The sequence below is a fragment of the Rhinopithecus roxellana genome, chromosome 14, assembly GCF_007565055.1.
Source record: "Rhinopithecus roxellana isolate Shanxi Qingling chromosome 14, ASM756505v1, whole genome shotgun sequence".
NCBI lineage: Eukaryota > Metazoa > Chordata > Mammalia > Primates > Cercopithecidae > Rhinopithecus > Rhinopithecus roxellana.
Window position 1 is genome coordinate 68,631,192 of NC_044562.1, and position 23,494 is coordinate 68,654,685.

A 23,494-nucleotide genomic window follows, 5' to 3' on the forward strand; every position below is an offset into this window, starting at 1 on the left:
TTTAGTAGGTGCCAAGATTGCTTCTTACATAGCATTTTTAGCTCTTGTTTGCAGCATATTTGTCATGTTTATTCATTACTGTTCACAGCATCTGCATGAGGTGAAATTTTACTGCCATTTTCTCTCTGAATCTCTAAGAAGTTGGGCCAAAGTTGTTGAGTTACCCAAAATCATAGTAGCAGCCTGCAAAAAACTTTGGACTAGAATTTTTTTTAACTTACTCTGGGTCCTCTAAATCTCTAGTTCATCTTTTATTGATGTCCATGGCATTTATGATCTCTTTTCAGATAATTTTATTCCACTTCTCCTTTGCCTTCTCCAATCAGCACATCCTTCTTCCACCTCATTCTGTTGCTTTTAAGTATAAAGATCAATATATCACTGTTTGTTCTGGTGAATTATTGCTGCTTACAAGACTGCTCTAAAACTTAGTAGCCTAAATATAGCCATTTGATAACTAGTTACCTTAGAATTTCATGGGTCAAGAATTCCAGCAGGGTTTGGCTGGGCTGTTCTTCTCTTCCCGGTGGCATCTAATAGTGTACCTTTGTTAGTATTCAGCTCTCAGGCAGGCTGGACTGGAGGGCCCAGGATGACTTCACTCATATGTCTGCCCAGTCAAAGATGACTGGAAGGTTGAGCCTTACTGGAACGATCTACCAGAGGGCCTCCATGTGGCCTCCCCAGCATCCTCCTTGTTGTCTCAGGTAGTTACATTTTAAGAGTCCTGAATCCTGGGTAAAAATCAAAGCCTTCTTAAGAAATAGTGTTGAAACTCCCAGCACATCTTCTGTTGCATTCCATTGATCATGCAAGTCACTAAGACCAATTCAGATTCAAGAGGAAGAAAATTAGACGTTGTTTCCCAATATGAAGAAGAGAAAGAATTTGCCACCATCTTTAATCTACCACACTGTTATAGAATTTGGAGGGGAGTGGCTACAAAACCATTACAGATCCTGTTTCTCCCTACCCTACATGCAAAACATACCAGTTTTTAAAAATGAGAATTAGGGTGGGACTTAGATTCTCATTTCTAAAAATTTAAGGCCAGTAGGTGGCAGTGTAGCTGTGATGCATGGCTTCATGACTTCCTCCTTGAGTTTATCTAACTGAAAATTGTTGGTCTTAATATTTTAGTCTTATAATCAGGTTTCTTTCAGACTCTAGTAAGATTTCAGTTTGATATTCAGAATTTGGCATTTTTAAGAAATATGACTCATTTGAAGTCTAACAATACTAGTTACACTTAACCTTGGTTGGACCTTCAGTCATGATTTATAGACAGCATGCCCTGAAGGAATTATGTTTCTATTAAACACTTTGGAGTACTTTTTATTTTTATTTTTAGGGACTTCAATGGCCATGATATTTTGTTTACCTTTCATTATCCTATATTTCATTAAAGCTTACTGCAATCCTCAAAAATGTGTAAATGACAGTATTTAAATAGACTCGGGAATTTACTGATTAGATTTATAGAGTTAAGATTTGTTAAAATTACCATATGGAAGAAGTACAAAAGAATACCAGTTAATTAAAATGAATGCCTTCAAAAGAAGCCATGAGCAACTTCAAGCAATTATTTATAAAACACTATTAAATGCATATATGTCATCATCCACCCTAATTCTGAAGTGCTAGTGTGGGTCAACCCTGGAAAGGATACACATATTTGAACTAACACCTATTCCTATGCTATTTCTAATGAGAAAAGAGTGCCATTCTACTTCACTTATTGTGAAAGTTAAAAAACATACTGCTTCCTCTGACACAGTCTAGTTCTGGTCTCTGTAGAATCGAAAAACTAGTCTCAGGTAGGGTTGCCAGATAAAACATAAACTACCCAGTTAAATTTGAATTTCAGATAAACAATGAATAATTGTTTGGTGTAATGTTTTAAATAATTTGTAGTGCAATATTGCACATAGCAGAAGTCTGTTTCATAAATACATATGCAATATTTGTGACCTACTTATACTAGAAGATTATTTGTTGTTTATCTTAAAGTCAAATTTAAGTGGGCATTCTATACTTTTATTTGCTAAATGTAGCAACCCTTTTCTCAGGAGGATTTCTCCTCATCTCAAGAACCATGATGCTTCGGGAGAGAAACAACCTCTTGAGTATTAAAAACAAAATAATGAGTTTTTTAAAGGCACATTGTAATATATACTCACAAATAGGCAGAGGAAGGAACTTGCGTGAAGTAAAAGTCAATGACATATTGACTTTGCATAGGACCAGCAAGGCGGAAAATGTAACTGCAGATGCCTCTTACTGAAAGCTACAGTGATACCTGTTTATCAAAATTAAACCATTGTAAAGGGAAAAAACAAAATTTTAATTTATCTTATTCACCAACCACAGCACCCTTGATTTTCTTTTCTGCCCTAAATGAATTCTGGCTTTTCAGAGCAGAAATAGATATGGTCATGCCGAATTTTTCTCTCAGATAGTGTTTAAAAAACAAAAAAAAAAAAAAAAAAAAAAAAAAACACCATACTGCATTCAATGTCACTGGGAAAGAGAACCAAGAAAATTCCCACTGGAAAAATGAACAAACAAAGGAGAAAGATATGACAGCATCAGGTGGAAATCCTGTTGTGCAGACTCCCAAGGGGAGCCTAAAGAGACTGACCAAGGAGATTGAATTTGGGAATCTTTTGGAAAATGGGCACCCACTGCCTGGGGTGCCATCAGGGAGAAGAAACTTGTGGGGAGGAAAGAGATGTCCAGGAGCTGTTTGACGGATAAAGATTAAGTTAGCATCAAGGCATATACACCTTAGATGAGCACAGGCATCTTCAGGTGACAGGGTGAAGGATTTCATTCCACCTCTGCAGGTCTGTGTGGATTCTGGCCTTTCTTAATGGTGTTTCTTCCATCTGATCCTTGTTTTGTTAATATGATGGCCCTCGATGTCAGAGGTGACATGTCTCTTTGGAAAAATATTAGTTTCTAGTACCGTGGTGTGTTGAGGAGAAGCTGTGCAGTGCAAGAGCAAATTCCACAGGGGATGCTATGTTTGCCTCCTTCCCTCCTCCATGTAATTAGCTCCATAGGGGAATTCATCAAGGACATGTCATTGCAGGTTCTCAGCAGCTATGGAGTGTGACTTGGTAATTGCCTTTACGTCTTTGGCTAACATTTCTAAAGCCAGATTGACTAATGTATTCTTCTATTCCTAGCTAAGTGCTCAAAATGCATAAAACCTCTAGTCGTCAGAATCCCTTCTGTAGGTGCAATGAAAATATCTTCATGTCGGCCGGGCACGGTGGCTCAAGCCTGTAATCCCAGCACTTTGGGAGGCCGAGACGGGCGGATCACGAGGTCAGGAGATCGAGACCATCCTGGCTAACACGGTGAAACCCCGTCTCTACTAAAAAATGCAAAAAACTAGCCGGGCGAGGTGGCGGGCGCCTGTAGTCCCAGCTACTCGGGAGGCTGAGGCAGGAGAATGGCGTGAACCCGGGAGGCGGAGCTTGCAGTGAGCTGAGATCCGGCCACTGCACTCCAGCCCGGGCGACAGAGCGAGAATCCGTCTCAAAAAAAAAAAAAAAAGAAAAAGAAAATATCTTCATGTCATATTTTTCATTTTAAGAAGTCACTTAACAGACAATTGGACAAGCTTGACATTAAGCATCTGCTGTTTATTTTTATTATAGTGAAAAAGTAAAATCAGGATATAGCAGAAATAAATAAGAAAAATACACAATTTGCACTCAAAGACCTGAATTCAAATCCTGATCATGTCATACACACATTAGTTCAGTGATCTTATGTCAGAAAAATATTGTATTTTCTTTCCCCCAGGCCTCAGTTTTTTACATATATAAAATAGATATAATTGTATTCAACTCACAGGGTGATTCTGAGAAGCACATAGAATTAAACATGTGAGAATGTTTTTTGTACATTATCACATGCTGTATACATTTGCATAGTAAATGGATAAATCAAATCAATAATTTTTCTGATTTTAAATTTGCAAATTGTAAGGTTCTGTCAAATTAGCCAACTTTTTGCTACCTTGCACTTATTTATTTTATTATAGGTTAAGCGGGTACATGTGTAGGTTTGTTTTTTATATATATAATATATATAACATGCCATATATATGTATATATAAAATATATATATATGGCATGATACTGGGGTTTGGACTTCTAATGAACATAGGACCCAATAGGCAGTTTTTCAACTTGCCCCCCTCCCTTCTTCCCCACTTCCCCATTTATGGAGTCCCCAGTGCCTGCTGTTTCCATCTTTATGTCCATGTGTACTCATCGTTTAGCTCCCAAGTGAAAATATGCAGAATTTGATTTTCTGTTTCTGTGTTATTTCACTTAGGATAATGCCCTCCAGCTGCACCAATGTTGCTGCAAAGAACATAATTTCATTCTTTTTTATGTCAAATTAGCCAATTTTAAGTCTTTAGTGGTGACCTAGACACAGAGAAAAATTGATCTGTAAAGAAGAAATAGCAAATTCATCAATTGTATGTTTATGCTCCTAGTCTCAAAGGTATAATCCAAACTGAAGATAACAGAACCAAAGTAAATGCAAAATGTTTGCTTATCACAAGAATGTTTGAATTTTATATCTTATATTCCACCTAAGAAAAACATAATCTCAAGTTTTAAAAAATAAAAGATTTCTTACATTGTAAAAAAAAAAAAAAACACAACTCTTGTTATGAAAAATAAAATACTCATCACTGATGTAAAAACTTGTAAAACAGTGTAAAAACACTGATGTAAAAAACTTAAAACCCTATAAAGAATACTTAAACATACAAAACAAACTATGGAAAACATTTACAATTCAAGTGCCATATAAAGGTTCATATTCTTATACAGAGAACTCATAAAATGGGATAGGTGAACTCTTTCAAAAAAGAAATTATCTAATAGAAAACCAGAAAAAAAGGCAACCCCAAAAAGATAAAATATACACAAATGCCTAATAGGAAAAGATGTTTCTCTTTACTGAAATAATATGAATGAAATCAACATGTTTTTGATCTAGCATATTAACACATTTTCTAATTTTTTAAAACTTGGTATTAAAGAGGGTAGGGAAAAAGACATATCCATACACTGTTACTGGTAATGAAACTTGCTTCAACTTTTCTGGAACGATGGTTGGTCATATGTATCAATCATCATGTTAGTTATACCTAAGTTTTGGCCCAGAAATTCCATGTCCAAGATTTTATGCTAAGACAATAACTAGGTAAATTTAAAAAGATTTATGCACAAGTATGTTTTGAAATAGAAAAAAATAAGTTCATGCCTAGGACAGGAGGAAACAAAACCTAGGGAACCAACATGCAGTGGGAAACAACAAGACCGTTAAAAATGACATCTCCAATTATTGACATGAAAAGATATCAGTGATATATGTCTAAGTGGGGAAAATAAATGGTTATAGAATGCATCCTGAGTGTGATCACATTCATGTTAATTTTTTTTTTTTTTTTTTTTTGGAGTTTCGCTCTTGTCACCCACGCTGGAGTGTAGTGGCGCTAATCTTGGCTCACTGCAACCTCCACCTCCCGGGTTCAAGTGATTCTCCTGCCTCAGCCTCCCAAATTGCTGGGATTACAGGCACCCACCACCACTCCCAGCTAATTGTTTGTATTTTTAGTAGAGAAGGGGTTTTACCATGTTGGGCAGGCTGGTCTCGAACCCATGACCTCAGGTGATCCGCCCACCTTGGCCTCCCAAAGTGCTGGGATTACAGGCATAAGCCACTGCGCCTGGCCTAAATTTTAAAACTACACCTGTGTGTTTGTATTTATGCATGGAGAGATGTCTGATAAAAGTGACTAATCCTCACTGATAAAAGAAGTTATCCTTGAGTTGTAGATTTCTCTATGGCTTTATATTTTGATTATAATTTTTGGTACAGTTTGAATTTTTTACAATCAATATGTCTCTGTTTCAGAATCATGCAAATGTAATCAGTTGTCCCATTGTAATAAAAACATATACTTTTCACTCAGAGTGACAGAGCAACAATTTCAAAGGACTCTATGAAATTATAATTAGAAAATAAACATATAATAAATACCAAATAAGAATGGTTGATTATAAATATAAAAAGCAAGTTAAGACATTTAGTGTTACTTCAGATTTTTTTTTTTTTTTCTTGAGATATACTGTTTTCCTTACATGTTGAGAAACTGTAATATGGTTACTTTGAAAGAGGAAACACCCAATTTGCTAAAATAATGTAAATGGCCTCTTGAGGCCTATGACTCTCAATGCCATTCACATGGACTTTTCCTACCTTTCTCCTAGGTTCTGGGCTTTTCTCTTGCCCCAACAATGCCATGCTTTTTATAACTAAGCACCAGTTTTTTGGGAATTGCATAACCAGTGAATAGAGTCATATGGCTCTATTTTTAAAAACTGAGATTGTGCCTATTTATGCTAATAATGACATTATTATTAGAATAAAATACATTTGTCTTTTACCATTGATTGGAAGTGCATTTGTACTATAAAATATATAGTTTGGTGAACCGGAAAAAAAAAAAAAGGCAGCCTTTCTTTTTCCTCTTTGAGATGCCCACCATCTTAGGCATAGTTATCTGACATGAAAAGAGCACAGACCAGAGAAGTGCAAATAGCTGGTAAAATCTCCTTGAAGAGCAACTGACAACATTTAACCTACAAGATGCAAAAGGTTCAAATGATAAAAGGATGATGTAAAACACAAGCTCTCTTTCCTTCAAGGAGTCGGAATTCCATTCGGATGCCCTCCCTAAGAGAATTCGCAATTTGGATGCCAATGATTGTTTCACTTTCCACTAAATATAAACATATGGCACGTATGAGACTGAATGTTAAAATCAAAGCTTGCATGATAAATAGGAGAACCCTCTAGTGAAGAAACACTTTGCCTTTTGATTTCTAGCTCTTCAGGATAAAGATCAATAGACTCTTCCTCATGACTCCTAGTAATAAGAGTCTCTCCTGAGATGCAGTATCATTATGGATAGCTGGTAGCCAAGCTCACACCTTTGTTAAAACAAAAGGCTAGCTTTAACTCTCACTCTTAGAATTCCCAACATGGCTGAGCCCATTTTAAAATCAATATAGTGGGCAGCTAAGCACTGAAATTAGTTTGGAAGCAGAACACCAAGCAAGAGTGGAAAAGTACCACTCTCAGGCCAAAGAGCAAGAACTTTTCAATAGGGTGGTTGTTTGCTTCATCTACTGGCAAAAAACATAAACTGACCCACTAGTCACTGAGGTGCAAAATACAACCTGGATCACAGATTCTCAAAGATAGTGTGTAGAACAATCACCTGGAAAGATTATTATAATGCAGATGCCAGAGTCCCACCCTAGAGATTATTATTCAGAAAGGTATAAGTGGCTCCCGGAAATCTACATCACAGCAGGTGCCCCCTAGTGTAACCAAGAGAAGGCAGAACAGTCTACCTCATAAGATTAAAGAAAGCTTTATTAGCTTCATTTAAAAGGATACCCATTATACTGCTGCATCTAGGCAGTGCTGTATGTGAGGCCCAGATTAAAACAAACATTTCCAAAGTTTATACTGAGTAGACCCAACTTCAGACTAGGGCTCCAAGGAGGCCCATCTCAAACAATCAAATATTTTTTGGTAAACAATAAAGATTTTTTTAATGCCCTGGGAATCAATTCACTTGTTTCTCCCATTGCAAACAGAACCTTACATAGAGCCCTTACTGTAAAAAAAAAAAAAAAAAAAAAGGCCGGGCACAGTTGCTCATGTAATCCCAACATTTTGGGAGGCTGAGGCAGGTGGATCACGAGGTTAGGAGATCAAGACCATCCTGGCCTACATGGTGAAACCCTGTCTCTACTAAAAATATAAAAATTAGCTGGGTGTGGTGATGGGTGCCTGTAGTCCCAGCTACTCGGGAGGCTGAGGCAGGAGAATCACTTGAACCCAGGAGGCAGAGGTTGCAGTAAGCCGAGATTGCGCCACTGCACTCCAGCCTGGTGACAGAGCGAGACTCCACCTCAAAACAAAACAACAAAAAAAAAGTTTATAATATAGAAGAGGACCCAGTGAGTCGAGACAAGTAAAGGAACCAGATAACCTCTAATTTAAGAATAGTAATAAAAGAAAAGTGGTTTCAGGTATTTATGAAAGATTTAGGCTAGATCTTAGGTAGCAAGTCTAGAAAACTAAGAGGAGGATTACTGAAGGTGGCTTTCAATGCAAGGTCTCTAAAATTTACCCATTACTATTATGAACTAGGCAAAGCATGACTTTATCTAAAGGACAATCAGTAATTAAGAACACAACTGAAGGAACTTCTCTGTCCTATGATCCTAATTTCTTAATAAATCTACTACAATCATACTAAAATTTGGCTACAATAATACTTGATTTATAACTCAGGGGATAAGGTGTTTGATGTAAGCTTATTTTTTATATACATGAATCTTAGTCCCTTCAGAACTTCATTTCTCTTGGTTTTATTTAAACTTTTGACCGGAACACTTTCTAAAAGTTATTACCTATGGTATTGCCTGTGCAGTATATTATAGCAAGCATATCATATGCAACATGATATACTGGTTAGAATCTTTTCTTGATGAGTCAAGTTCATCATTGAAACCATCATTTGTAGCACATATGTGGATGTCATATAGTCATGGGAAAAACAATGAATTAAAAATCAGAATTTCTAAATTTTTGTCAGCAGAACCAATACTTACTGGGCATGTTACCTTAAGCAAGTTTGAGACTCCATGCCCTTCTCTATAAAAAAGGGAATAATACTATTTGCCTTGCATTTGCCAAAATGTATTGTGGAGATCAAATAAAAACAATTACAGTTAAGTGCTCAATACATTTTTAGCTTTCTATCTTTGGCATGTCAGGCACTGCACATAAACAGACAAGGAATCAAGGCTCACAGAAAATAACTTTTACAAATTGATCCCAGGCAGCTCATGTCATCTCCAGTGCTCCCCATGACTTTGCTATATCACTGTTAGAGCATCATATTCCACGGCCAAATCCTGGAAACCATTTGTAGAAACACAGAGCTTGTGAACTACGTACAGAGGTTCCTGCTGAGACATGACATCTGAGTCTCAAAAATGAATGGAAAATGAATGGAAAAGAGCTTTTAATTTAGTCCCATTCAACTGTCGCTTATTGTTTATATCAAACACTGAAAAGATGGTAAACAGATGATTCCCACCTTCTGGTTTCTTAAAATGCTGGGAAGTAGAAAAGGAAGAAGGGCAGTGGAGAGGAGGAAGTGGCCATGAAAATAAACACATATGAACATTATTTCGATGTATGGTAAGATCAAAGGGAAGATAACTAGCCTAGCTAGGTGGGTGGCATATGTGTGGCATGAGTAGGTGCTGAAAAAAACTTCCTGGAGATTCAGGTAGCTAAAATGGCAAAAAGAAAAGGCATCCAGTGAGAAAGGATGGCATGAAGATAGTGCAGTGTATGGAGAGAACCAGAGCAGTTCACAGAGCCTGAAATGAGAAGCAGGAGAGGTACAAGGAGGCTGGGAGATAGATATGGATCAGTCATGAAGAGCTTTATACAGTGGTCTATGCTAAATCCTGTAGCTTGTGGGGATTGCTAGAGGTTTCTAATTGGTACTAATATGATGGGATTTGCATTTAGGGAGATCTTTCTGGAAGCAATAAAAGGAGGGATTGGAGGAAGTTATATGGATCAGAGAAAGAGTTATGAGGCCATAAGAATGGCCTGAACTAGGGCCTCAGCAATAAAAACTATGAAATGTTTTGGACAACGAAAACCAAGCAGTAGCAGTAGCAGCAGTGATGACAGCATAATGTTCATAATGTTACTACACTTGAGGCATCTCAAGAGCAAGAACCTGTGACCTGGTGCTAGGTAGAAGCTCACCTGATACTCATTGAAAGAGTTTATTTTTATAACCTCCATGTATCCAGCATGATTGTAATATTCTCTGAGTTCAACTGTTTTTTGTTTTGTTTTGTTTTGCTTTTTTGAGATGGAGTCTCACTCTATCGCCCAGACTGGAGTGCAGTGATATGCTCTCAGCTCACTGCAACCTCCGCCTCGCAGGTTCAAGCAATTCTCCTGCCTCCACTTCCCAAGTAGCTGGGAGTACAGGTGCCGGCCACCATGCCTGGCTAACTTTTTATTTTTTGTAGAGACGGGGTTTCATCATATTGGCCAGGCTTGTTTCAAACTCCTGACCTTGTGATCCACCTGCCTCGAAACTCCCAAAGTGCTGGAATTACAGGTGTGAGCCACTGCGCCTGGCCCTGTTTACTTTTATAATGCATAATTTTTTTGTGTGTCAAATTGCAAAGTAGTCATTTTTTACCCTTTTTAGTTTCTATGAATGGAGAAACCAGAGAAGCAAGACTGTTAGAACTGTGTGTAGAAAAGGAACAGAGCTCTCAGAGCAGCCTGAGGGATGCTCCCAGAAATAAAGTGTACTAGAATCATCCTAGTCTTTTTGACATCTATTTTGGCTGCTCAACAGCATTTTTTTTCTGTCTTACTTTTCGTTGTTCCATAGTATTTGTAAGTTGAAGATGTCATATAAATGATTTCTGAAAATTTATTATGAATCACTATTATAACATGAAAATAAATCATAATCTTCTTAATTCATTCTACAAACTAAAACGTGCCAGGTGCTCTGCTAAGAATACTGAAATAAATGAGACTCACAACTGGCTCTGAAGGACATTATTAAGACTCTCAAAGAAAGCAAAGTCAATTATTGGGGTAGTAGGCTCCTTTTACCTGCATTTGCCTGTTTGTTTTAACTTGAACTGACTTATTCTCCTTCTGGTAATGCTGAGATGAGTTTAATCTAGGAGCTCTCAACCTAGCTGAGAATTACCTAGGAAGGTTCCAAAAAATATCAAAGCCATGGCCTCATCATTAGATCAACTAAATCCAAATCTAAAATGATGAGCCCCTGGCATTGACATGAAAACAAAGAGACTCCCCAGGTGACCTTCATGAGCAGACCTAACAATCATCAAAAGGCTTAAAACCCTGTGTTATTCAGAGCTGAAGAAGGACCACAAACATAAAGCCCAGGGGCATTTGGTGCCCCAGATCACTTCTATTTGAGAGCAAAATATGTCTCCCAAGCTCAGGGAAAAAAATAAACAAACCAGCTAAGTGGGTGTGTGAGTGGTAAGAGAAGAGAATATATTTTGATTAAGTGATGGCTTGCTTTTCTTAATCAGATTATCTTCCAATTTCACCCATGTGTGGGCTTCCAGACCATTCTCATCTGGCATTGTGTCCATGAGGACTTGGAAAGAACAACATTTTTATTAATTACTAAACTTCTGATGGAAACGAACAAACTCTAGAAACTAGTCTGTTAAAATGATAGATCTAAATATAAAGTTCCTAAAGTGGTCCAGAGTAATCTGTTCCACCACTGATGTCAGTACAACAACAAAAGAAATTAACTCCCCACAATTGACACAGTCCTGTATGATTGGCTCCAAAAATTACCAGAGGAATTTTTAAGAATATCTTATTGTAAATTAACAATTTATAATTGTATAAGTGTATGGGGTACAAAGTGATTTCATGATTTATAAATCCAATGTGGAATAATTAAATCAAGCTAGTTAACATATTTATCACCTCAACTAAGTAACATTTTTTATGGTCAGAACATTTAAAATTTACTCTCTTAGCAATTTTGAAATGTTCAGTACTCTTACTATTAACTATATTCATCACACTGTTCAATAGATCTCAAAAAGAAAAAGAAAAAAACAGTATTCCTTCTGAGATTTCATACCCTTTGGCCATCATCTCCCCACTCCCTCCACCTCCCAGCCTCTGCAATCAGCATTCTACTGGGAAATTGGCATGTATTAAATTTATGAAAATCATGAATTGGTTTCCATGAAATGACTTTCTGATCACATAGCAGTATTTGGATACACTAGTCCATTTGCTATATCTTTATGGTGATGAAGGTAGGGAAAGATGATCCCACATATTTAATAAATAGTAGTACATGATGACTGGAGACACTACTGCTAAAAAGTCACAGATGCTTCTGAATCATGATGTTTGTTGAAGTCTCAAACAGGTTTAAAATCATCTCTATCTGCTTTGAGTGTGAATTTTGCTTCCATGGGGTGATGTCATCTGGTTTCCTTTCTGAAACCTCATGCCATTATCAGATTCTATAAAGTGAGACACAGGGGGAACCTCACACAGAGCATGACAATGGCAGGACAGTACTCATATTTTATAAGACAGAGACTCTCTCCCTCTTTTCTCTTTCCTTCTTTTAAATTTTGCTAGCCAAATACAAATCCTTGGCAAAGGGCTTTCTCATTTAGGGACATCCCTGATAACTCTAATACGTTGTGCTCTGGCCATGACTGTCTCAGAAAAATGTGGGGGGACTCCCTTTTCTGCATCCCTTAGAACATTTTCTAAAATAAAGCTGGAAACATGCATTACAGACGGAAATGCAATCCTGTTCACCAAGAACTCCATGCTTGGACTCCCGTTACAGAGCCCCCAGGCAAATTAGCCACTGAAGAGAGAAACCAACAGGTAATGGAAGGATGCCCTGCACGTGTTTGCATACCTTCACACCCGAGAGTTAAGACCCATCATCTGTGAGTGCCAGGACCTGGAGGGGGAGAGCAGGTTTCCAGCCAACTAAGAAAGCTGGTGGATGTAAGCCGCCTGGTATCCCCAAACAGATGGAGCTGCTGTGGGGGCCTCCGCGGGCAGGGAGGCAGAAGTGGGGGCTGACTTGCTAGTAACTGAGGCAGCAGGCAGTCATCCGCAGGTGTCCCAGTTGGTGTTGATTCCACGCGACCTGCTCGCCTACTCTCACTGTCTAGAGACGTAAGTAAAATAGTGCTCATTAAAAGCAAACACAGGCAGTGGAGCTAAGCTATTAGGCAATGCTGGAACTTGACAATCTAGGATAAATCAAAATCCTTAGAGGCAAGACCAATTTGGCATTTAGGAAGATCAGGAGTCATTTTCGACGAGCAGGGGGTGCACTGTTTTAGCTGCTAGAGCTTTGACGCTGGTCAGCTTGTCTTCCCGGCACAGCTCCCTCCTAAGGGCAGTTCAGTCGATAAAGGGACCCGTCTGGAGCAATTGCAAATGCGCTTGGCTCTAATCTCAATAATCAGTGTGAAACCTCGATCCAGCATGTGTTGAATGCAATGCAGTTTTCTTTTTCTTCTCTAGGAAGCAGATGGGAACCGTTACAACAAAAAGAGCCAAAGGAAAAAGAAAGCCTGTGGTTTTGCTGCCCCTGCAAGTAAGTGGGAAGCAGTTTCCTGCTTTCTCCAGAGATGCTTGGAAGAAAATAGGATGTTCTAGGACATAAGTCTGAAAAGGTAAACAAGCCATTTAATTAACTGAACCACTTTGGAGCAAAAAAACAGGGAAAGGATGAAATTAAGTACAAATCAATACAAACTACAGAAATATGAGATTCTTATGGGTATAATGTTTCCTCCCAAATTGTATACTGGCCTCTGCCCCCTCCCATCACCAACTACCCCAACATAAGGGTGCCTTCTCCCAGGCAGGAGCCATTTTATTGCTTTAAACAAGTGTGTATAATCCCGTTAGACTTTGGTTTCAGAGGGCCCATGGCAGGTGTGCCTCTGAATCCCGGGACCTAAAACCTTCTTAGTATTCTTTGAACTGTGCCTTGCACAGTGGCTTCCACAATTTAGTAAGTTCCTTCTGACTTGATTGTGGGGATCATGAAGATGAACTGCTACCTACCATTTTATTTAGTTATTTTACCTGTTCCTAGGAGACACAGAGAGGCAGTAAAATTAATTAAATCAACACTCTCCATTACCACTCTTGCTATTTCCCCAGAATAAGTTGTCACTCTCTAAGAAAAAGAAGTTTTTTCCCCAAGGCTGTTTTAAAATGATAATACAACCTCTGCTACAAATGCAGGAGGGCTGGCAGTAAGATGTGCAAACCTACCTTTCTAAATGTAATTAAACTCATGTAGCAAGGATGTCTTTTGGAGCCATAGTTTTCTATTGGGTTCAGGCATATTTAGGCATATTTGGAGAATTTGCAGGGAGGAATCTCTTTGCAGAGTAGAGCCAATGGCCTTCTCTCACAGTCAGCTGCCCCAAAGAGGAAGGGCCCAAAGGGCCCCTGGCAAGTGAAGAAGGAGCTGTGGGTTGAGGGGCTTCACCTGATAGCAAAGCCTTGGAGAGGGAGATAGTTTTTAATCTCTTTGGCTCATAGACCCCTTTGAGAACCTGCTGAAAGTATTGGTATTGGACCCTGTGCAATACCACAGAAAACATTTACATATGCATTTACAACACTCAATTTCTTACACCATACCGGCTGCATTCTCGGATTCCAGGAAACCTATCTGTGGATCACCACCAATGGTTCTGTGGACTCAGGGAAACACTTTCCTTAGAGTTTCTGCTTCTCAAGAATTGACTGGAAATAGCTCAGCATCCCTACCCTGTCTCCAGCCCACTTCCCTGGATGCAGGTCTGGTCCTGGACAGAAAGGAGGCCACTGTTCTCAATTCAGTGACACACTGGCCTCCTAGTGACACTCCTTTGGCCTCCTGTGTCTGGATTCATTCCAAGGGGGAAGATTTGGTCTCCCCCATTTCACCTCAGGCACTCGTAGGACAGCCACCAGACCTGAACATCTGTGCCCAGCAGAGAGGTGGGACAGTGCACATGCCATGGAGGTGCCACACATGTGGAACACTTCTGGGAGAACCCACCAAAACCTGGGGAGCTGGGGACTTACCCAGGCAAGGGCCCTCTACCAAGCCAACCAAATGTGAGTAAAACAGTACAGCAATCTCATTGGTACATTATACCTGATAATTACCTCCTTTACATCATTATTTGGGATTTGGTACTGGACAATGTTAGTCTAAGATATCAGAGCATTTCTGGAGTAAAGGTCTGTAAAAACTTCAGTTTATTACAACTAATTTTTTTAGCATCTATTTATTTCATGTTGTCAAGACGGTTAAATACTGAAAGCATCCCTTGAAGCGGACATCTCCGAACACAACTCTCAGAAGGGAGGTGGGGTGGGTGGCTGTGTTTCCAAAGTGAGAGCACTGAAGGGCTAGGCATGTAGATAAGTGTGTTGGAGGGGAAGGGAGTGGGAGGCAGTCCTGGATAATATATGCACATGTTCCCCCTAGTCCGGTGGTAGGAAGCTACACTGACTTGCTGAATCTTAGGAATATATCTGCACCCAAAAGCAGGCTCAGTAATTGAGAGATTATTGTCTTTTTGTTTCTATATTCATGTATTTACCTCTTCTAGTCTACTGGCATTTTGTTTCTTTCAATACATCGAACTTATAAAGGTGTTGGCAAAAAACAGAATTATAACAAAATTATTGGAATCTATGCTTTCCACATAATGGGGTAGGGGATGTTGCAGGGGTGCCACTATCAATATCTTAAATAGAACAAATTAATATTCAATGACTAAAATAGAACAAATTTAGACTCTAGGTCACCTGTAAACTTGAGTAAGTCAGTTAACCTGTCCTGTTCCCTTAGACGCAAAACAGGATTTCAGCTAGATTATGTCTAATGTACATTCTATTCAAAAATATTATTCATGCCTGTAATCCCAGCACTTTAGAAGGTCAAGGTTGGAGGATCACTTGAGCAGAGAAGTTTTGAGACCAGCCTGGGAAACATAGGAAATCTCTGTCTCTACAGAAAATTTTAAAATCAGCCAGTTGAGCATACCTGTAGCCCCAGCTACTCAGGAGCCTGGGATGGGAGGATCACTTGAGTCTGGGAGGTCAAGGCTGCAGTGAGTCATGATCATATCACTGCACTCCAGCCTGAGCAACAGACTAAGACTCTGTCTCAGAAAAAAAATAGTACTGTGGATATAACCATGATCAAAATACCTTGATTTTATATGGATCTTTGATATTCACAAAGCACTTTCTTTACTTTAATGTAGCTTATTTAGTGGTTGAGAACACAGGTTCTGGAGGCAGACTTCCTGTCTGAGTTCAACTTCTGGCTCCACCACTTACGAACTGTGTGACCTACAGCAAAGTATTAACCTCTCTGTGCCTTCGTTTCCTCATCTGTAAGTGACAATAATAATTCCTTCCTCACAGGATTGATATGAGGAATAAATGAATTGTCACATACAATGAGCTTAGAACAATGTATGGTATATCACAACTGCTCAATAAATATAAATGTTAATTGTATTTATTTAAAAATTTAATTCATACGTGAGTTGGGGCCTTCTTTTAATTTTTCATCTGATTTACCTCTTTTGCTATTTTCTTATACATCTTTTTTACTCCATTTAATCTCTTATGAAATAATTTCATATGGTCAACAAATTTGAATTTGCAATGGCCAACTTAAGGGCATCCTTTAGTTGTGTGCTGAGAGATACTGTTTGAAGCTGATACTCATTGAGATTTTATTTGAAGCTATTCTTTTCCCCCATTTGTACCAGTCATATGTCTACAAGTTTCTTAAGTAGTTTATTTTGCTCATAAATAGAATCCATCAGTAGTTCAACTCATTTATGGAACCCACTGACTCTTCCAAGAAGGTAAGATGGCCAAGCACCTATAAAGTGACATTTAAGGGTCACTAAGAAGCTGCCTGTTTCAAATAGTTCCCACTAACCACCTCATCCTTCTATCAGCATCAATGTTTCTTTCTCTTCCTATGCGATCTGAAACAAACACTGTGACTTCTTTGGTGCTAAGGTATAACTCACTGCTTTGGGGCAATAGGAAGGTACTGCTTCTAGGAAGTATAAGCACTGTACACACAACATTTACTTTTCAAGGCATTTTAAGGTGATTATTCTCATGTGCACCCTCCAGTGCACCTGAAGGACCAGGTAATCTTATCACAATCTACAGATGAGGAAACAGGCTGAGAGGTGGCCAAAATTACAAACATACACATCGATTTGCTGAGCAGTTAATAAGTGCTCAGCTTGGTCTCCTTTGGGGGCTTAAAATAGAAGACCTACATTTAGAGGAGTTTACAATTTAGCTTTGTTTCTTTTCTTCCCTCGGGGGTTAGGAATTGTGTTTAAAATTTCTAGATTTCTAGATTAGCTGTTGCCATGAAAAAAAGAGAGAACACATGACAGAGAACAGGAAACCAAAAACAGCTGAGTTTCATAAAGGAGGTGAAATGGAAGAGGATACCAGTACATGATTCAAATGATCAAAACAGCCAAAAGTAATGGTCTTCAGCAATGCAGAACTAAGATGAAAAAGCAGCTGAGGAAAAATGGGCCCTGACTGCAGCATTAGATTCCCGATAATTCACTGAAAATAAGTAAAACCGACAGTGGTCGGTTTGTCCTGGGACCAGCCCTGGATCTCACACAGCCCATGGTATTATAAAGACAAGGACCGCTAGGTGCTGAATTACACATAGCGACTGGGACTTCCTCATTCTGAGTGGAGGATCAGATGCGGGTTTATTCATCATCAGGAAAACTGCTCCCTGATGTTGTCCTAAAGTCGTGTGAGGTTTTATTTACTTTTTTTATAGTTTCAGGGCTGGAAAAGCTATGGAGATATTTTAGTTCCATTCCCTTTCAAAAATTAGCAATTGATATTGCACTCTTATTTACCATTTGATTTATTTTCTCTGCCTTTCCTACCTCATCTCGCTCCAGATGCTCTTGAGCACCTGCCTCACATCACACATTGTTTCTCAAGAACATCTTGTTGAGTGCATGTCCTGCCTAGCATTCATTCCCCCTAATTACTAATGCGAGTAATTAGCACCTGGCTGTCACCTGAGACCTCCATCTCCCCAACAGTGTAGTATGGGTATGCCTACGCCACCCCTGGCTACATTGGGTATGTGATCCAAGTTCATGCTGCTAAACTGGAGCTTGAGAAATAGAGAGAATTAGGGATCCTTCATTGGGCAGTGTGGTCCTGAAAGCATTTCTCACTAGTTGTTATCTCTAGATACCTGAAACTGTTCTTCCCAAGACCCAGCCATTCATCTTTTCTTTGATTCTGTAAGTAGTTCTGTCTTCTCCTACCAATAAATTACCATTTCCCTTTGTGCTATTCAGGATCAATTTTTGTAGCTTGCATCCAAGAATTCATAACTGATACAGTGCTTCAGACACATTGGAGCAAAGCAACATTCCTTTCTCTGTAACCATTAAGATTTAATACGTTTAAAAATCCAAGACGTTTTGCTATGTTGAGAGACAATGTGTCATATGATGAGTAAGAACCATGCACCCTTCCTGGTTCAAATCCAAGCTTCGTCCCTCACTGTCAGTTGAGGGCACATAACTTCTCTAGTCCTCAGTATTTCCCTCTGATAATAATAGGTTCTATCTCATGTAAGTCTTAAAGGTCTAAAGGATCTAATGTGGATCTTTCTATGTATTTAGTACAGCTAGTACAGAATCTAGAACTTAATAAGCTCTCAATAAGAGTATCCATTGTATTTCTTGCTCTCCATATCTAGTAAATTCATATTAAATCGGGATGAACAGGCTAAGTGTTCAGAATTCGAATAATTCCCTTTCAAGCCACTGCATCAACATATTGTGTGATTTCGGTGTTGCCTCCATCTTTTTTGCTATAAAATGAAGTAAAACCGATGGATTGTGAGATAATGAGTATATAAAGCACTATGAAATCCTTAGATAAAAGGGGTCCCTGAGTATCATTATCACATGACAAGAAATTGTTACTTTAGGTCAGGTTTTATATTTTTAATATATTTTAAATGCATTTCTGGGTCAACATGTGAGATGAGGAAAGCAAGTGGTGTTTGAACAGAAACTCATGAACAGTGGTATAATTACTTCCTGGCCTGCATTGCCTTGTTATAGTCAACTCACTGCACAAAGAGTTTGAAAGACAAAAATCCTAATTTTTCTGAGGTTTACAATTTCTGGGACCTAGTTCTGATAAACAAGGCCATGCCAAGTCTACTTCTGTGACTTGGATGAGCTCAAGCACTTGTAACGAAATTACAGAACAGTCAGCTCTTCATTTGTTAATAAACATCAAGCCAGAATCAGTATCCTTTCTCAATAGAGCTGTTTTTAGAGTATCTCAAAATTCCTTGATACTTCCAAGGACACCAACATCATCTAATTTATGAATAGCAAAGATTATCTCCCTTTCAGTCATTACAGGGAATATAATAAAAGTAAACATAATTATGCCCAATGAATGATAGACAATTCCATGGGTAGCATGGTTTGGAATTGAACCTGAATTTTAGTTGTCTCTAGTACTCATTAGCTATGTGACTTTAACAAATTACTTACATTATTTTTTTTTTAGTTAAACAAGATAACACATAATTTATAAGCGACTGTGTGAAAAACGTCTAACCCAATAACTAGCACATAATAAATATTTCTTCTCCTTACAGCCCTGAGATAAAAGATTCTATAACCTTGGTGCAATCCTAGAGCCCTCAAGTTTTCAGGTCATTCTCTTGAGGGTTAAATTGAGTTTATAAGAACATAGGAGAGTGATAATTTTCCTATCTGCTCCTCAGCTCTTCCAACAGAATTAACCGGAACTCCTGAAACTGTTTTCTTTCTCAGATTACCCACATAGGAAGTCTATATAGTAATCAGAAATAATGGGACTGAAAACAGGACCCAGGTAACCTTCTATTCCTAAATCTGCTATCAACATCTGCCGGCTAGGATGCAAGCAAACTCACAGCTTTCTGGTGCCCCCTGGAGGCTACCAACACTGTGCCTCATAATGCAAGGAACTTGTCTCTAAGGGCAAAAAAGGGAAATTCAGTCTCGCTCCTACACATGTTAAAGTTAAAAATTATCTCAAGCTTTTGTCGTATGATACTAAATTCATTTTTATTTTCTCATATAGAGTAGTTATCTTTATTTCTATGCTCATTAACATTCTATGTCTGAATCCCTTAGGAGAAATAATAACAAATATTGGAGAGAAGGTAGTAAAAAATGATAATCCAGAGAAATGCAAATCAAAACCACAATGAGATATCACTTCAAATGTGTCCACATGGCTATCATTTAAAAAAAAAAAAAGAAAATTACAAGTGTTGGTGAGGATGTGGAGAAATTGGAACCCTTATGCACTACAGGTGGGATACAAAATGACATACCAGCTATGAAAAACAATGTGTCAGATCCTCAAAAATTAAAACATAGAAATACCATATAATCTAGCAATTCCACTTCTCGGTATATATATATGCAAAAGAATTGAAAACAGGAACACAAACATATATGTACACCCATATGCATAGCAACATTATTCACAATAGCCAAAAGGTGAAAGCAAGCCATGTCCATTGATGGATGAATGGATAAACATAATGTGGTTTGTGTATACAAATGAATACACTAACTGAAATATTATTCAGCCTTGCAAATTAAGGAAATTCTGACACATGCTACAACATGTATAAACCTTAAAGACATTAGGCTAAGTGAAATAGGCCAGTCACAAAAAGACAAATACTGTATGATTCTTCAAGTAAGGGTACTTGGAATAGTCAAATTCATAGAGAAAGTAGAATGTTAGTTGCCCAGGGTTGGGCACAGAGGAAAATGGAGAGTTATTGTATAATGGATACAGAGTTTCAATTGTATAAGATGAAAAATTCTGGAGAGGGATGGTGATGATGGCTGTACAACAATGTCAATGTATTTAATGCCTCTGAACTATACATTTAAAAATGGTTAGAATGGTAAATTTTATGTTATACATTTTACCATAATATTTTAAAATCAATTAATTAAGAAGACTGTTTTTTATCTTTTAAGTTCAGGGGTACATGTGCAGGTTTGTTATATAGGTAAACGTGCATCCTGGGGTTTTGTTGTACAGATTATTTCATCAACCATGTATTTAGCCTAGTACCCTTTAGTTTTTTTCCTGATCCTCTCCCTCCTCCCACCCTCCACCCTCTGATAGAACCCCATGTCTGTTGTTCCCCTTTGTGTCTATGCCTTCATCATTTAGCTCCCACTTATAAGCAAGAACATGGGTCATTTGGTTTTCTGTTTCTACATTAGTTTGTCAAGGATGATGGCCTCCAGCTTCATCCATGTCCCTGTAAAGGACATGATCTTTCTTTTTTATGGCTGCACAGTATTCCATGGTATATATGTACCACATTTTCTTCATCAGTCTATCACTGATGGACATTTAGGTTGATTCTGTGTCTTTGCTATTGTGAATAGTGCTGCAGTGGACATACGTGTTCATGTGTCTTTATAACAGAACAAATTATATTCCTTTCGGATATATACCTAGTAATGGGATTGCTGGGTCAAATGGTATTTCTGTCTTTTGGTCTTTGAGGAATTGCCCCCACTGTCTTCCACAATGGCTTAACTAATTTACACTCCCACTAACAGTGTATAAGCGTTCCTTTGTCTCCACAACCTCACCAGCATCTGTTATTTTTTGACTTTTTAGTAATAGCCACTCTGATCCTTAGATAGTATCTCATTGTGGTTTTGATTCGCATTTCTCTAATGATCAGTGGTGTTGAGCTTTTTTTCATTGATTTTTGGCTGCATGTGTGTTTTCTTTTGAAAAGTGTCTGTTCATGTTCTTTGCCCACTTTTTCATGGAGTTGTTTTTTTTTTTTTCTTGTAAATTTGTTTGAGTTTCTTATAGATGCTGGATATTAGACTTCCGTCTGATGTATAGTTTGCAAAAATTGTCTGCCATTCTGCAGGTTGTCTGTTTACTCTGTTGATATTTTCTTTTGATGTGCAGAAGTTCTTAAGTTTAATTAGATCCCATTTGTCAATTTTTGTTTCATTGCAATTGCTTTTGACATCTTCATCATGAGATCTTTGCCCATAACTATGTCCTGAATGATATTTCCTAGGTTGTCTTCCAGGGTTTTTATAGTTTTGGGTTTTACATTTAAGTCTTTAATCCATCTTGAGTTATTTTTTGTACATGGGGTAAGGAAGGGGTCAAGTTTCAATCTTCTGAATATGGCTAGCCAGTTATCCCACCACCATTTATTTAACAGGGAATCCTTTCACCGTTGTTTCCTTTTGTCAGGTTTGTTGAAGATCAAATAGTTGTAGCATGTGGTCTTATTTCTGGGTTTTCTATTAACTATAGTTAATACTACAATGGGCAATAGATCTCTTGAAGTTATTCCTTCTACCTAACTGAAATTTTGGGTCCTTTGACCAACAGCTCCTCAGTGCCCCTCCCCTCCAGCCTAAAAATGTTCACCATAACATTTTTAGGTAATCAGCATTTTACTCTCTGTTTCAATGAGTTAGACTTTTTATACTCCACATGTAAGTAAGATCATACAGTATTCAGCTTTCTGCATCTGGCTTATTTCACTCAACCTAATATCCTCCTAATCCATCCATGTTGTCACAAATGACAGGATTTTCTTCTTTTTAAAGGTTGAATAGTATTCCATTGTGCATATATACCACATTTTCTTATCCATTCACCTATTAATAAACATTTAGATTGATACCATATTTTGGCTATTGTGACTAATGCTGCATTAAGCATGAGAGTGCAGATATCACTTCAATATACTGATTTCATATTCTTTGAATATATATCCAGGAATGAGATTGTTAAATAATATGGTAACTCTATTTTTATTTAAGGAAACTTTGTAGTATTTTCTATAATGGCTGTGCTAATTTATATTCCCACCAACAGTATGCAAGTGTTCCCTTTTCTCCACATCCTTACCAATACTTTCTATCTTTTGTCTTTTATGTTTGTGTGTTTGCTTGTTTTCAAGAGACAAGGTCTCATTCCGTGGTCCAGGTTGGAGTACAGTGGCATGATTATGGCTCACTGCAGCCTTGAACTCCTAGGCTCAAGCAATCCTCCTACCTCAGCCTCCCAAGTAGCTAGGACTACAGGCACATGCTACGATGCTTAGATAATTCTTTTGTCTTTTTGACAATAACCATTCTAACAGGTATGATGTAATATATCATTGTTTTAATTTGCATTTCCCTGATGATTAGTAATGTTGAGCATTTTTTTCATATACTTGTTGGTCTTTCATATGTCTTTCTTTGAGAAATTTCTATTCAGGTCCTTAGCCCATTTTTTAATTGGATTTTTTGTTTTCTTGCTGTTGACCCGTTAGAGTTCCTTATATATTTTGGATATTAACCCCTTAATGGATTTATCATCTACAAACATTTTTTTCCCATTCTGTAAGTTCTCTCTTCACTCCGTTGATTGTTTCCTTTGCTGCACAGATTTTTTTGGTTTGATGCAACCCTCAACAGTCTATTTTTGCTTTTGTTATCTGTATAAACATGTTACATGTTAGGGATCATGTCCAAAAAAAATTTGTCTAGACCAAGGTCATGGAGTTTTTCCCTATGTTTACTTCTAATAACTTTAGAGTTTCAGGTCTTACATTTAAATCCTTAATCTGTTTTGAGCTGATTTTTGCATATGGTGT